The sequence below is a fragment of the Ursus maritimus genome, unplaced genomic scaffold (assembly GCF_017311325.1).
Source record: "Ursus maritimus isolate PB19 unplaced genomic scaffold, ASM1731132v1 scaffold_6, whole genome shotgun sequence".
In the NCBI taxonomy this organism is placed as follows: domain Eukaryota; kingdom Metazoa; phylum Chordata; class Mammalia; order Carnivora; family Ursidae; genus Ursus; species Ursus maritimus.
In genome coordinates this window covers 50,996,301-51,013,346 of record NW_024426774.1, presented here as the reverse complement: position 1 = coordinate 51,013,346, position 17,046 = coordinate 50,996,301, and the positions used below count along the sequence as shown (strand labels likewise).

At 43.5% G+C, this 17,046-nt stretch overlaps 1 protein-coding gene across 1 annotated transcript in view; it reads left to right on the top strand.

Moving 5' to 3' along the window:
- The first annotated feature begins 221 nt into the window (after positions 1-221).
- ANXA4 (annexin A4) overlaps positions 222-17,046 on the top strand; it is a 61,098-nt gene continuing 44,273 nt past the window's right edge. The window contains exon 1 of the mRNA XM_040623386.1: positions 222-354. The gene's annotated coding sequence lies outside the window, so the exon portion shown is untranslated. The remainder of the gene's footprint in view (positions 355-17,046) is intronic.

Here is a 17,046-nt window from a genome sequence, read left to right as displayed (position 1 = left end):
GGGCTGGGCGGTGCCGGGCAAGCGGCGCTATCCCGGCGGGCGACGAGGCCGCGGAGCCTGGACCGCGGGCCCGGTCCCCGACGGGCGCAGCCCCAGGTTTGGGGGCGAGGCTGGTCCCCAGATAGGCGCCAGGTGCGGCGGGCCCGGCCGCGGGCCCCAGGTGCGCTTCGCCCCCCTAACCCCGCCCGGAGGATTTTCCGGTCCCGTGTGCAGAGGAACAACCAGGAACTCGGACTCAGTCTCCACCCCAAAGTGGGGCGGGTCCGCCCGGGATAAGACCCGCTGCCAGGCCCCGGGAAGGGTGTGATCTGAGCGGCCGTCCGGGACAAGCGCAACTTCGTCTCGGCACGAGCGGTAAGGGGGCCCCGGGCCGGGGGTCCTGGGCTCGGGGAGGAGGGCGCAGTAGCCTCGGGGAGCCTCGCGGGGACAGCCCTGCGCCGCGCCCAGGAGGGGGGTGCCCGCCGCCGGCCTGCGGGCGGGGCTTGGGCGGCCACTGGGTGGAGCGGGCGCCGGCGGCCGGGGGTTTGCTCGAAGAGGGCCAGGCGCAGGCGGGTATGCACCGGCACCGTCCAGAAGGAGCAGTTTATACAGCTCAGAATGTAGACGGGTCAGAGACCACAGCAGTTTTCTGTTGAGTTCATGTGCCAAGAACTGTGCTGGCTTCGGGCATTAACAAGAAAGGATTGAGTTAATACTCCCTGCAAATGACTCAATCTAATACCTAAGTTTTCTTTTTAATTCTTTCTTTACTCCTTTAAGAAACTTACTCCCTTTCCCTAGTTTCTTACCCTTTCTCTCCTCATGTATCTAATGCCCTCAGCAGAATGTCTGGCTGGCACATGGGAATCCATTATTATGAGATCCATGACTTGAGTCTGCCAGTGGCACAGCCTCACTCTTTTGTCTTGGCTTTGACTAGCGGGAGACTTCGGGGCCAAAGAGGCTATTGCTTTTCAACAGTCTGCCCCACTGTAAGTGCTCCCTGGGTGATGCAAGTCTGTGAGCTGTGCTGAGTAACCCACACCTTTCATGACAAGTGGGCATCTGCTCTCTCCAGCTGACAGTGGGAAGAATGGATAGGGTCTCTCCGTCCAAATTATCCATCCCACCTCCTCCTTACATTGCTGGTAACACTTCTGATAGCCAAACCCTAGCTCTTTTCTGACCAGGGAATTCTCAGATGACACGGAGGTGGAAGAGCAAGCAGGAGAGGAAGGGAACAGGAGTGAGATGGGTAATCACAGCCACCCAAGACCTGCTTCCCTCCCAGAACCCAGCCCTATCTGGTCAAGGCCAGATCCCTTAGATTCAACTCAGGCCAGATTTCTGTTGGTTTGAGGGAACACACACACACACACACACACACACACACACACACACACACGCACATAACTATTACATCAAGGGCGTTTATGAATTTCCCTCCTAAATATTTTTACATTTCGCTAGGGATAATTTTTCTCTGAAAACAAGTTAGAGAGTAACATGCACAGTCAACAGTCACGTTGAATCACACCAGCCCACAGCATCTGAAGAATGAGCCCTCTGGCCATCCTCAGACTCCTGTCCTTTGGCCCATTTCTTTACGTCTAGCCACGCATTTGCTTTCCCTGTTTGGATCCTCTGCTTGTCCAGGAAGCCCACTCCTCCTCAGCAGTGAGTGCCAGGCACCACCAGGAAATACCTGAAGCTTCAGAATAAGCCAAGGGCCTGGAGGGTCCATTTTGCCTCAATCTTTGAGATTAAACACATTTTTTATGCTAAAACAACCAGATATATTTTGGAGTAGAATTCAGAATTTATACCTTTTTCGTATAAAAGAAGAAACTTAACATTTTTTTTTTTGCTTGGGCTTTGCGCTGTGATTTAGCCCAAACCTAGCCCTTGAGGGTTTGTTTTCACTGCAGTTCCGGCTACTATGGGGGCAGTTTGATGGGTGCCGCCATGTCTTACCTGGAGGGACGTTGAGTAACAGTCGTCCTTGGTTACTCATTTAATCGTTATTTCAACTTGAGGTAGGTTTCCTAACCTTGTCTTATAGATGAGGTGGGTGTGGGGACACATGTTAATGGCCCTATATTCTGGAGGGGCTTGGCATGTGGACCAGCGAATAAACTCACTCCTTGTGGTGTTGGGCAGAGCTGGGTTGGATGGTGGGTTCTGCTGGATGTAAGGTGTGGCTTTTGAAACCCCTGGGCTGGGTAGACTTGGAGATGGAAAACTTTCTCAGCAGTGGTGTCTAGGCAGGGGCCTTGTGGCCCCCCCTTTGGATGGGGCTGTGAAGGGTAAAAGGTTTAACTAAGATGACCTCCAAAGCCATAGCTTCTCCCCTTCAGGGTACATCAGAATTCTTCAGGAAGCTTGTACAACATGTAGATTCTTGCCCCCACTCCCCCCCAGATTCTCATCCAGTATGGCAGGGTTGGGCCCAGGAAAATGCATATTTAATAGGTTCCCTGGATGATTGCAATTCAGATGTTTCTTGGACCTTGTTTTGAGAAACTAAGCTTTAGAAACACTTCTATGAATATATGCATGCTTGATAAATTGAGTAAAGCATTAACAAAAACATGGGACTTCAGGGAACTTGGGCCTGTCGTTATGCTGTAAATAATGTGGTAAAAGCTGATACTGGCCCCATTGTCAAGGACAGCTCTGTAGTGTACCTATCACATCAAATTCACCCCATAGTTTTACAGTGCTCGACACCCCTAGACCAAATAGAGAGTCTAAACCAAAGGGGTTTTATGTTTAAGCTTATTTGAACCTGAGATGGATTACTATATTAAGAATAATTTACCTAGCAATTTAAGATTTGTAAGGCCTGTTGCTTGTTTTATTGGGAGTAGCTTGTTGGTGTTCAGTTGTGTCTGAACTGGACTAAGAACTTTTGCTAAGGGAACCTGAATCACCACCTTTGAAGTGTTCTTTTTAAAGGTTCAAGATGCTTGAGGTCAGTAAATTGCCAGATAGCTTCTTGGTCCAGATTGCTAGACATAAGAACCTGAGTGAATGTTTTCACCAGAATGAACCACAATCAGCAGGAAGGATAAATTGCGGCTCTAGGCCAGACTATAAATTGCTCTGGAAAAGACCTTCACCAATCCCACCTCCCCATCATTAACCCTTTAAGGCCTACAGCATGAGCGGCCTGACTTGTAACAGAGCAGGAGGTCCCAGGAGTGGCCTTTTGTCAGGTCACTAGAAAGACTTCCCTGCCCAGTCGCTGTGGATTCATTTCTCTGGGCTAAGGCTCTCATTTCCCCTGCACTCCCCTCCCTAGAAGTCATGTTAAATTATTACCAGAAAGTAACACAGAAGGGCTGGTTTGTGAGTGGGAACAGGTTCTCCTGATTTATGTGTACTTGAGTCATCTCTCCTGGATGAGGTCCTTAATAGGTAAAACCCCGGTAGTATAATCAGTACCCAGCATCTTCCCTCTCACTCCTCTTCAGGGGGCTCAGAAAGGCATTTTCTGGGTCTGGCCTCGCTCCAACTTCTGCTGTCGATGCTTTTAGATGCTATACAAGAATCCATTGACTCAGTAGTTCTCATCCTTTTTAGTTACAGACCCTTTTGAGAATCTCAAAATTTGACATATTTGACATTGTTCATACAGTTTCATGGGGTTTATGGACACCTGTCTAAACCCAATCATGGATACCTAGCAGGTACATATAGAATTGCCCTGAAACTTGGCAGTTTGTCAAAATTTAAAAACAGATTTGCCTTTGTTCTAGCAATTTGAATTCTGAATTTATTATAAAGATATACTTGGATATGTGTGTAAAGACATGTGTACAAGGATATATATACTCTTGTTGGTAGCAGCAAAAGATTGGAAATGAACTAAATATCTATGACCAAGGGGCTGGTTAAATTATGGAACATCCATTCAGTGCAGTACTATGCAGCTGTTAAAAAGCGATGCAGGTTGGGGGCACCTGGGTGGCGCAGCGGGTAAGCGTCTGCCTTTGGCTCAGGGCGTGATCCCAGCGTTCTGGGATCGAGCCCCATGTCAGGCCCCTCCGCTGGGAGCCTGTTTCTTCCTCTCCCACTCCCCCTGCTTGTGTTCCCTCTCTCACTGGCTGTCTCTCTCTCTCTGTCAAATAAATAAATAAAATCTTAAAAAAAAAAAAAAGCAACGCAGGTTGACCGAAACAGATAAAGAATGATATCAGAGAATCTTTTTAAAAAACATTAAAAAAAAAAGTAAAATATAAGTTTGCATAGGATTCTACTACTTTTTCATAAGAATAATGGAGACTGTAGTCTATATGCTTGTTAATGCATTAAATATTTCTTTTTTTTTTTTTTTAAGATTTTATTTATTTATTTGACGGAGAGAGAGACAGCCAGCGAGAGAGGGAACACAAGCAGGGGGAGTGGGAGAGGAAGAAGCAGGCTCATAGCAGAGGAGCCTGATGTGGGGCTCGATCCCAGAACGCCGGGATCACGCCCTGAGCCGAAGGCAGACGCTTAACGACTGTGCCACCCAGGTGCCCCAATGCATTAAATATTTCTGATAGTATACATAAGACAATTACAACAGTGGTTGCCAAAACAAGCTAGAGAGGTAAAGTTCATCCAGACTTATCACTTTATATCTTTTTGTATTATTTGAATTTTTAAAATCATATTCACATATTATCAATTTTTTTAAAAAGGGAGTTATCACCTACCCATTTAACATTGCTTGTGAAGAGGGAGAATGAAGTAGAAATGAAAAATAAATGTATATTATCAAATTTTCCAACCTCAAAATTAATACATGATCGTATATTTTCTTATTTGTATACAAAGAGCCAATCTGCAATTATGCTTCAGTCTCCAGTGAGATATAATAGCAATCACTCGTTCTTGTCATACATTTCAATTGGGCTAATTTTTCCTTTGGCTACACTCCAGCTAGTTCCAAAAAGAATGTAAGGTGCCTTGAGCTGCATGGTGGAAAAGGTCTGTATTTATGTGATCTGATCAGTTCCATGTGTTTTTAGCTGCAGAAGCAGAGACAGGAGTAGATGGGATAAGTCCCAGCCTGTAGACTAGATAGACCTGCTAGGGCAGGGCCCTAGGTCAGAGTCCCAGCAGTGGTATCGGATCTTGGGCACTGAGGGGCCTGGCCTTGGCTTCAGAGCCTGCCCCCCACCCCTTCAGCCAGACTGTGTCTTAGTCAATGAGGCTTCTGGCAACGCATGTTGGAGCCTCCATGTCACAGATATTAATAGCTAATGTTCACCAGTGTTTCCTAGGAGCCTCACCCTGTGCCAAACAACTGGCATGTTGTTTATTAAACTTTCATCCGTAATATGTGGGTGCTACCAATATCATCCCCGTTGTATAAGTGAGGAAACTGAGGCACAAAGGGGTTCAGTAATTTGCTGGAGGCCACATGCTGAGTGCAGGTGGTAGAGTCAGGATTTGAATTTGGCAGTCTGATTCAACAGCCTGTGCTCTACCACTCTGTTGTACTATATAATGGGTTAGGAACGGGGGATCGGGGGCGCCTGGGTGGCTCAGTCGTTGGGCGTCTGCCTTCGGCTCAGGGCGTGATCCTGGGGTACTGGGATCGAGCCCCGCATTGGGCTCCTCGGTTGGGAGCCTGCTTCTTCCTCTCCCACTCCCCCTGCTTGTGTTCCCTCTCTCGCTGGCTGTCTCTCTCTCTGTCAAATAAATAAATAAAATCTTTAAAAGAAAAAAAAAAAAAGAACGGGGAATCGGCCTGAAAAGGCAGGACTGGGGGATTAAGCACTGTGGGGCTGGACTCTTTCAGAGGGGAAGAGACAGAACCTGTGTCCATACCACTTGTCTAAGATGAACTCGACACTGACCTGGGTCATTCTGGATATCCAGGGGGTCCCACATGATAGGTGAGTGAGGAGTGCAGCAGATACACACCAAGACAGTGTGCTGCTCTTGATTCCGTAGGCCCACCCAGGTGGTAGCAAGACTTGGGGCAGCCTTTAAAGGCAGGAGAGACAGCCCAGCACTTTGGGGAAGGGTCTTCAGGTGCTAGGCAGGATGCCAGCAGCCCCTGCCAAATGGATACAGGTTCACCCATTTGTCATATAATGTGACAGGCACTAGAGATTGAAAGATAAAACATACTTCCGCTATGAGCCTGCTTCTTCCTCTCCCACTCCCCCTGCTTGTGTTCTCTCTCTCATTGGCTGTCTCTATCTCTGTCAAATAAATAAATAAAATCTTGGGGAAAAAAAAAAAAGAAAGATAAAACATACAGACCCTCTCCTCAGGGAGATAAACAAGCAAATCAGTAATTCAAAACTCACAGGACTGCGTGATAGTTGATTTGATACACTTTGCCCGGACTGCCATTGAACAATAGAGGAGGTGCACCTCACTCCATCCTGGTGGTCACAGAAGGCTTCCTGGAGGTGGGAGAGGAGAAAGGTTTGTGTACAGGCACAGGGATGACAGAGCAAGACCATTATTCACTGGAGGTGTGGCCTGTTGATCAGAGCAGGGCTAGTCCCAGATGGAAGAATGGGAGGGCCCTCAGAAATGAAGGTCATTCTGTAGGCCTGTGGGGGACAGAACCAGTCTTGGGGGACAGGTCCTAGAGGGTCCACAGTCAGAACTACTGTCCTGGATTGTAGAGCCTCGTTTTCTTTTGCATCTGCTCTAGTGCATAGCACATTTATCTAATAAATATTTTTTTAATAAAACGGAAGTGCTGGGCACCAGGAAGGAAATCAAGGCAGAGATTTAACCTTGGAGAAACAAGACCCCTACACCTGGCCAACCCTTCAAGGTTCAACATGGTCGTAGTCTCCTTCCCGGTTTGACTTAATCTGAGTGAGGGGCCTCTCTAGTATGCGTGCTGCTCTTTCTCTGTGATTCCCCCGTCAAGGGAATGTTCACGCCTTATTGTGTCTGATTCCATGATTCTAGGCCTGGGCCACCCCCTCAGCGGACAGGAACTACACAGCCCCCGTCCCCTGGCCTGGCACATAGTGTGTGTTACTATGTGTGCTGAATGAATGTATGATTCCCATGGCCTGGAATATGAGTCCAGCGTCTAAGCTCAACCTGCCACAAAATGACCCATTCCTGAAAATTACCTTTCCAGAACTTTGTCTTCCACCGCTCTCTTCGGGGTCTAAAGCTCCAGCCCCACTCCAAACAAAGTATTTTCCAAATCATAGCCGAAGCTTCATTTTTTTTAATGTTTTTTTATTATATTATGTTAGTCACCATACAGCACATCCCTGGTTTCTGATGTAAAGTTCGATGATTCATTAGTTGCGTATAACACCCAGTGCACCATGCCCTCCTTACTACCCAACACCAGTCTATCCCATTCCCCCACCCCCCTCCCCTCTGAAGCCCTCAGTTTGTTTCTCAGAGTCCATAGTCTCTCATGCTTCATTACCCCTTCTGATTACCCCCCCTTTCTTTATCCCTTTCTTCCCCTACCGATCTTCCTAGTTCTATTATGTTCCATAGATGAGAGAAATCATATGATAATTGTCTTTCTCTGCTTGACTTATTTCACTTAGCATTATGTCCTCCAGTGCCGTCCATGTTGCAGCAAATGTTGAGAAATCGTTCTTTTTGATAGCTGAGTAATATTCCATTGTATATATGGACCACAACTTCTTAATCCAGTCATCTGTTGAAGGGCATCTCGGTTCCTTCCACAATGTAGCTATTGTGGACAATCCGAAGCTTCATTTTTACCATTCTCTCTCTGCCAGCAAGACCTTTCACGATTGAAATCCTATCTGTCATTGGAAGCAAATGAGGACATTTGACTAGGGGTGGGGTGGGGTGGGGGCGGGGAGCTTTGTCTGTCTTCTCCCACCCTGCAACTGGGACGATACTTAGCACCTGTTAGCTTGCATGCTCCCTGATAGCAAGATACTGTTTCCTCCATCTTTGTTTCTGTCACAGTGCTTGGTACCTGATGAGGCAAAATCAATATTTAAGTAAGGACTACGAGTGGCTGCACACATGGTGAGCGGCAGTTTTGGGACTGGGGCCTCATGCAGGGACCGCCTGAGTGAGAATCAGGGCCTGGAACAGGATGTGAGGGGAATCCGCAGGGGTGCTTATTGAAAATGGATTCAGTAAGGTCTTTGGACCCCACCCAGGATTTACTGATCCAGGTTCCAGAGTACAGCACCCCTAAAATCCGTATTTCTAAACACTCCCCAGGTGCTTTTTGTGCACACTGGAATTTGACAATTTTACCTAGATACCGTGTTAGGTGTTTTACGGTCTGTATTATTATTAGGATACTTTTAAAGCCATAGCTACAAACACGGTGTCCTGATATCATCCAAGGCCAGGAGAGAGGAGATTGGCAGGCTAACTTTGTCTTTCTAATCTGGGGGGAGTCTTGTCCGAGGCCTCTTGGTAGACTTGTTCTTATTTCTCGTTGGCCTAAAGTGGGTTACTTGGCCACTTAAAACCATTTGTTGCCATTGGAATGGGGTCACCTCAGACCAATCATTATTTCTTCCCGGGATGAGTCCTACCTTCCTGGTTTTCCAAGCCCAACCACAAAACTCATGAAAGTTGTCTTAATGAGGAAGGAAGGTATGATGGGGATTGACATAACTACTAATTCTCTCAGAAATTCTGCACGATAGTCACTACCATGTCAGTTATATGCCAGAATAGACTAGCCGTGTTCAGTGCGGTTAAATCTGGAGGGCAGAGCAGAGACTGGAGTTCGGCCCTTGTTCTGGATTCCCAGCCTGCTGTGTCCAGCGTGGAATGATCTCCGTTACAGCCTCTGCCAGCATGTGGGAAGAGAATTGAATTCAGAGTTTCACAGATATAAATAACAGATCAGGTTTGCCAGGAGTAATGCATGTTTGCAGTGAATGGTTTTGAGAACTCTACTATGTAAATCATCTTTGCTGAACACATTTCCTGAGTCATATTTATACACATATTTTTTAAAGTTATGACTCTCCCCGTGAATATAGTTTTTCCTGTTTTTTACCCCCATTCCCTTACATCATACTTGATGTGTGATCATGAATGGGAATCTACACTTAGGAATGACCACGGAGCATTTTGAGGACCTTTTTGCGCATCCGTAGTTGAAATCTAGAATCATTACTGTAGAGCAGTAGTTCTCAAATTTGAGATTGCGTCAGAATCACCTGGTGGGCTTCTTTCAAACCAAATTACTGGGCCCTGACCTCAGAGTTTTGTAGGTGTGGTGTTGGGCCCAAGAATGTGTACTTTTAACAAGTGCCCATTATATGGTGACGTTGGTCTGGAAACCACACTTTCATAAACACTGAGTTGTATGAACTTCTTTTAGGTTGAAATACTGGTCTGCTGTTTATTGAAAAGATAAACATAATCATGCACACGGCACATTCTACCCTTTCCAGGTTCTCTTGAACTCCCTATTATAGCTGCCCTGGGGCCTCCCTACCTGGGCTATGATTTGGGGAGACTGGATTCCCTGAGTTTTCTGTGCTTTGGTGACTCTATGGAAGGCTTATTCCTTGGAACTGAGAGGGTGGAGTGACATCCAAGCACCCCCTCCAGGCCAGACGTGGTTGTGAAATAACTGAGACACACAAGTGGAGCTATGATACAGTTCCACATACGAGATACTTATTAGCCAAATTCAGAGACAAGAAGTAGAATGATGGTTAGCAGGGGCTCAGGTAAGGGAGAAATGGGGAGTTATTATTGAATGGGTACAGAGTTTCTGTTTGGGATGATGGAAGAGTTCTGAAAATGGATTGTGGGGATGGTTGCATGACATCGTGAATGTGATTAATTCCACCGAATTGGGGCTTAGTGAGTTGAATGTCTGACTCTTGGTTTCGGCTTTGGTCGTGGTGTTGGGGTCATGGGATCTAGCCCCACATCGGGCTCCCCGCTCAGCAGGGAGTCTGCTTCTCTCTCTCTCTCTCTCTCCACCCCTCCCGCTCGTGCTCTCTCTCTCAAATAAATAAATAAATCTCTAAAAAAAAAAAATACCACTGAATTATATGCTTAAAACTGGCTAAAATGGTTAACTTTGTTATGTATATTTTATTACAGTTTGAAAAAAATCTTGCTTTCTTTACTGTTCTGTCTCCCAGTGGTATGCTGGAGCTTCCTTATATCAGCTTATTAGAAGTGATTGTTACATTTTCAGTGGTTTGGGGACCTGATTCAATTCAATTATACGAACTTAGTAAATAAATTAAATACAATATAATGTGTACTACTGCCTACCTATTCCTGGTTCTAAGTTCAGTGACATCAGATTGGTAATTTGAAATCAGTCATGTTGGAAATATTTATGTCAAAGAAATGGTTACAAATCAGGGTTTTCTTTCTTTGGAGAGCCAACTGTTAAGTTTATCAGCAAACTTCTGGTCTTACCATGTCTTTTTTTTTTTTTTTTTTAAGATTTTGTTTATTTATGTGAGAGAGAGAGAGAAAGAGAACCAGCCAAGCAGGGGGAACAGCAGGCAGAGAGAGAAGCAGACTCCCTGCTGAACAAGGAGTCTGACGCGGGACTTGATCCCGGGACTCTGGGATCATGACCTGAGCCAAAGGCAAATGCTTAACCGCCTGAGCCACCCAGGTGTCCCTGGTCTTTCCATGTCTTACTGGTGGGGCAGGGTTGGAGTAAGTTTGTACGAATAAAGCACTGGCTCTTGGGATCTTCCAGGGAAACTTTGTTAAACTGAATTCTAGCCCTTTCCAAACAGCTGTGCCTTTGAGTGTTTTTGGGTGCCTAGAAAAGAAGAGGTTGTGGCTAAGTTTAGTGGGTGGGAAACAAAATGAGTCATATGGTAAATGAGTTACTTTAACATCATGGGCAAGAATTTCCTCAACTGGAACTGAAAAGGGGTGGGAGAGAAACTAATAGAAATAAAATAAAGTGACTGTGCGAGCAATGGGAAAGGGATACTTTTAAAGAAAGTTTTTATTATGGACATTTCCCAACATATACCCAACTGAGAGAATAGTAAAATGAACCTCTATGTATTTATCCATCACCCAGCTCAACAGTTATTAATATTTCACCAAAAAAAGAGACTTTGCAACTATTAAAGTAATAAGAGGGAGGAGTACAAAGGGAAAGATGGCCAGATATGATTGAAAATTTTTCTTCCAAATTTTGGCTGTACTGAATTAAAAGGATGATATAAATTGGTAAAATACTTAATAATACATTTTAGACATGAAGTATTGTATTTTATACCATAGGAAGAATTTCTATAAATTTTAGTAAAACATCAAGATGCTAAAAATGGGTGAAAAATGCAAACAGATAGTAAATACACAAAGAAGGACAGGAGTTGAAAAAAGGGAGTCAGTGTTCCTACTACTAATTTTAAAAAGCAAGTTAAACCAATAATAAGATTTAGTATTTCACTGAATATGAATACTGAATAAGATTCAGTATCCATAAAGCAAGCAAGCTTATGGCTGGCTGGGGTTTGGATGTCCTTGTAAATTTGGAGGACAACTGGAAATATCCATAAGTATCAGATATCACAAGAAATACGTCAAAAGAAGAATAAAATATCTTACAAAGCTAATTATAAAGATTGTAGCCATGCTCTTAAAAAACCTGAACAGTCAATAGTAGGGACATCGACTAAATTATAATATACCAATATAATGGAAGAGTATAATTTTAGTACAGTGACCTATATAGTGAACGCGTGGAGTATGAAAAATTAAGAGGAAAGAGTAGAACACAAAATCATATACATACTGTGATTACAACCAAAAGACTGGCACAAATAGAAATAGCAGTAGATGGTAAGTTTATATTGTTTTAAAATGTCCTTCTCAGGCCTTAAAGTTGATTAAATAATTTACAAAATAAAATGAAAGAGGGAAATAGGGGATTGCTTAAAGCCTCAGTCTCTACAGTTCTCTGAAAGTTAATCTTTTCCATTCATTGGCAGTGGAAAGATCCATAATTTTCAGCATTGCAATGGAAAATCTTACTTCTACCCACATTCTGCTGGGTTTAGGAAACAAGTTTATCAGCTCACACAGGCAATTTAATAACAGCTGAAGGGGAAGGAGAGGTTCACAGTGACAGGTAAAAGTAACACTAACTGCCCTGTTTTGTTACCCACCATAAAATCCTGAGGTTGCGAAAACAGAAATAAAATTATAATAAATAAACCAAATAATAAATTTTAATATATAAATCATATTAAATTATAATTTAATTTAAATTTACCAAATTTAAATTTCTGTTGCTAAAACAGAAATAAAATTATAATAAATAAATCAAGTAATAAATTCTGTCATTTATTATTATTAAACATTTATTGTGTTTAATATTCAAAAATAAATAAAGGTTATTTTTAAAAAGCTAGCCAGTATTTTCTGTTTTATCCTTCCTGTGATATTTCCTGAGGTGGTAATACTAAATTTTTTATGATCTCTGCAGATAGTCTCCATTTCTTTTAGAAGGATTCCTGCTGGAGGATTCTATTTTTATGAAAACAAAACAAAAAAACCCACAGAAAACAATTAGTTGAAACCAAACAGTAGTGAAAAGAAAGATATTTAGATATGATTTGGTAAGCCCTCTTAAATACATACGTATGGGGACGCCTGGGTGGCTCAATCGGTTAAGTGTCTGCCTTCAGCTCAGGTCATGATCCCGGGGTTCTGGGATCGAGTCCCACATTGGGCTCCCTGCTCAGTGGGGAGTCTGCTTCTCCCTCTGCCTCTGCTACTCCCCCTGCTTGGGCTCTCTCTCTCTCTCACAAATAAATAAATAAAATCTTTAAAAAAATAATAATAAATAAATAAATAAATACATACGTATGTCTTACAAATCTAAAATGTCTCGTCACTTGATAAATAAACGGAGGGAAAGGACGGTCATAGAAAATTAACCTAGGCCCTGAGTACAGAATATTTAAGCCAAACTCTTTAGTCTTAAAGGACTTCTCGATATTGGTAAGCTAGTCATTTTTCCCTTCCTATTAATTAATTAATTAATTGTAAAGATTTTATTTATTTGTTTGTTTGTTATTTATTTATTTGAGAGAGAGAGAGCACACCAGCGGGGAGAGGGACAAAGGGAGGACAAGCAGACTGCCCACTGAGCGGGGAGCCTGACCCAGGGCTCCATCCCAGGACCCTGAGATCGTGACCTGAGCCTAAGGCAGACCCTTAACTGAGTGAGCCTCCCAGGCCTCCCCCTTTCTTATTTAGAATGTGTGTTATTTTGCAAATAGTGAGGGTGCCCGCTAGTTCCCTCAACTTTTCTTCTGAACAACTAAGCGGATTATTTCCAGGACTAGACTTTCCCTTTAAATATTCTGAGGCCTAATTCCTTTTCTCTTCATAGCATTTTGTCCTAGGCCACGTTGTGTTTTTCTTTCTTTTTTTTTAACAGTTGGGGAAATGAAAGCACTAAGAAGATGAGCACATTTTTTTTGAGATTTAAAAGAAATCATCTGGTCATTCACATAAAGTGTTTAGAATAGCATCTGACACATAGTAAAATAAGTGCTCAGCAATCGCTATAATCATTATTATGAAACAAGGCCAAGTATGTCGAGAGCAGTGGTATGCAACAGAAAGATAGAGCAAGGCACAAATGTAAGTTTGAATTATGTAGTAGTCACATTTTATTTTATTTTTTTATTTTTTTTCCCTTTATTATTTTTTATTTTTATTTTTTATTTGACAGAGATAGACAGCCAGCGAGAGAGGGAACACAAGCAGGGGGAGTGGGAGAGGAAGAAGCAGGCTCCCAGAGGAGGATCCTGATGTGGGGCTCGATCCCGAAACGCCGGGATCACGCCCTGAGCCAAAGGCAGACGCTTAACGACTGAGCCACCCAGGCGCCCCAGTAGTCACATTTTAAAAAGTAAAAAGAGACAGGTGAAATGAACTTTCGTAATATAAGTTTACATTTTACCCAGTAGATCCATACTTATTTTTTTACTGTCATTCGTTCATGTCTTTTATTAACCTCCGTACAATTTCTTGTCTTCAGGTTTGTTGAAGCAGTAGGTCAGACGTTTGCCACAATAGTGTCTGTCAGGGGCACCTGGGTGGCTCAGTCGGTGAAGCGTCTGCCTTCAGCTCTGGTCATGATGCCCGGGGTCCTGGGATCTTTAAAAATGATCTTTAAAAATAATAATCATAATTCTGTCTGTCAAAGTAGCTAGCCGTAAACACTTAAGCACCATATTCATCTGAAGGACATTTCCAACGAAGGCAACGATTTTGCCATTCTCATCCACCTTATAGTATTTCAAGACTTTAACTTCTTCCTCTTATGTTTATTCTCCTTGGGAGTGGTGTAAGACTTCTTCCTTTTCTCAGCACCACCATGAAGTCTCAACGCAAGGTGAAGAGTGAACTCCTTTAGAATGTAGTCAGAGTATGTCCATATTCCAGTTGCTTGCCAGTGAAGATCAGGGTCCACTGATCAGGAGGAATTCCTTTCTTATCCTGGATCTCGTTATATTTTCTATTGTATCTGAGGATTCGACCTTGAGAATGATGGTCTTCTCCATAAGGCTGCCCAAAAATCTGCATCCTGGGGCACCTGGGTGGCTCAGTGGTTAAGCATCTGCATTCGGCTCAGGGCGTGATCCCAGGTCCTGGGATCGAGCCCCACATCAGGCTCCTCCGCTATGAGCCTGCTTCTTCCTCTCCCACTCCCCCTGCTTGTGTTCCCTCTCTCGCTGGCTGTCTCTCTCTCTGTCAAATAAATAAATAAAGTCTTAAAAAAAAAAATCTGCATCTTGGCAGCTGTTCCACCTGAGGCTGAGGAAAAGGAAGAGAAGGGTCAGACCTGGGGACACGGGAGAGGGTATCGGGTGGGCTGTGGGCCGGAGAGCAGCTGAAGAGCACACACTCCCATACTTATTTTTTTTTAACTAAAAAATAATTTGTTATAATTAAAATAAGAATTTTAAGATTTTAAAATTTAAATTTCTTAAATTTAATTTAAAAATCTTAAAAACTTAATTTAAATTTTTAAAAATATTTTATTTATTTATTTATTTGACAGAGAGAGCACAAGCAAGGCAGAGGGAGTGGGAAAAGCAGACTCCCTGTGGAGAAGGGAGTCTGATTCAGGGCTTAATCCAGGACCCTGTCTGAGCCAAAGGCAGATGCCCAACGGATTGAGCCACCCAGGCACCCCTAGAAGAATTTAAACTTAATTACAAATTATAATTTACATAAGTATCACTGTAACTGGTGCTATCTATAAGACATTCAAATAAGCACATGAAAAAAGTTGCATCAGTGCAAAGAAAAATATCCAAAGTGAGCAAATCTGTTGACACCAACTAGATGGGTGGCAGGATTAGGTATAACAGTAGAAAAGATGCAACGTGCACAGCGGGTGTACTCACTGCAGGGGTTAGAGTGAAGTACAGCCTGACAAAAACATAAAAGTTGTGTGTTATGGAAGAACAGTTCATACTGCATCGATTTTCAAATTTAAATTTAATTAAAATTAAAATTTAAAGCTCAGTTTCTCAGTTGCACTGGCTGAATTTCAGTTGCTCAGCAGCCACACATGGCTTGGTGGCTACGGCATTGTACAGGGGCAGGTGTAGAGGCCGTGACTCTCAGAACACAGGGTGGGTGAACAGAACGCCTTAGCCCCACCCAGCACACCTTTTTGTGTGGGCATCAGCTTTAAGCAGGTGGCAAAGTTGTTGGTACAGTGCCTGGTCCAGTTCCCAGTTTCTAGCTCGTTTTCTCTTTATTCTTCTCTGCTTCTCTGAGGTGGTATCTTTTCCTACGCCCAGTGCTGGCTCTCTGAGCTATAGATATGTAATATGTATTTATTATAATTCTAAATACATTATAAATTATAATTTATGTTATATAGAATTATAATTTGTTATATATTTTTATAAATGCTATGTGTTATATATGTTATATATTTATATGTTATATATGTTATATACGTTATATGTAATTGTTATATGTGTTATATGTTACATGTTATATATGTTATATATAATTATATATGTTATAATGTATATTATATATATAATATATAAAGTGTATATACATAAAATATACTTCCCAGCATGCCTTTCTGCCAAGGTTTTCTCATTGGTCACATTCTCCTGCATCCATTTGGCCACCACAGTATCCATCCCAACACCTCTTTGCTGGCTTGGGGGTGAGTAGGGCGAGTAATGGATCCACCTCGCAGCTCCTCAGCTCCGATGGGTGGGTGGAATGAGGTTTTCTGGATGGATCCCCTTAACAGACAGAGCTGATGGGGAGGTACCACCCATCTCCCCACCATCATGCACGGGCGCACATACACACGTTCACTCTCCATCTCTTAACGTAGTTTCAGTTCCTCTCAGCTGCTGACTATAATCTCACGTCAGTCCTGGTCTTTTCAGTTTTGTCACAAGTTTCTTCTTGGGCATCCCCATGCCTTCGTCAGGTTTCTAATGAAAAATTGAGAGAGGCTGCATCAGAAACAGCAAGTTCCCTATGTGAGTCAGAAATCCACCATGAAAGAATTTTAACAGTTCTGTTTTTGTATTCTTCTGCCAGGGTCAGCTTGAATTCTGGCGAGATTTGGAAATAGAGCCCCGCCTTGGCCCACTGAGGGAATGGCTGCTCCACGGGGGAGGGGGAGATGCCCACACAGCTAGAACTTGCATATTTGCCAGGCATGGGAGGTGGCAGGAGAAAATGTGACATTTAAGAGAGCACTGTTTATTTTCTGCTCACTTCCAGATCTCCAAGGTTGGGCCAGTGTAAATCTACGAAGGAAAACTCAGCTGCTTTTCCTGTTCATCTGGGAAGAGAGTTTGTTTTCTTCCCTCCTGGGCAAACAGAAGCGGTGGTGTTGAGGGGGGCCTGGGTGGCTCAGGTGGTTAAGCAGCCCGCTCTGATTTCAGCTCCGGTCATGATCTCAGGGTCCTGGGATCTGGCCCTGTCAGGCTTGTCCAAGCTCAGCAGGGAACCTCAAGGAGATTCTCTCTCTCTGCCCCTCCCCCTACCCCCCCCCCACACACATGCGCTCTCTCAAATAAATAAACCTTTAAAAAAAAAGAAGTGGTGGTGTTGAGAAGG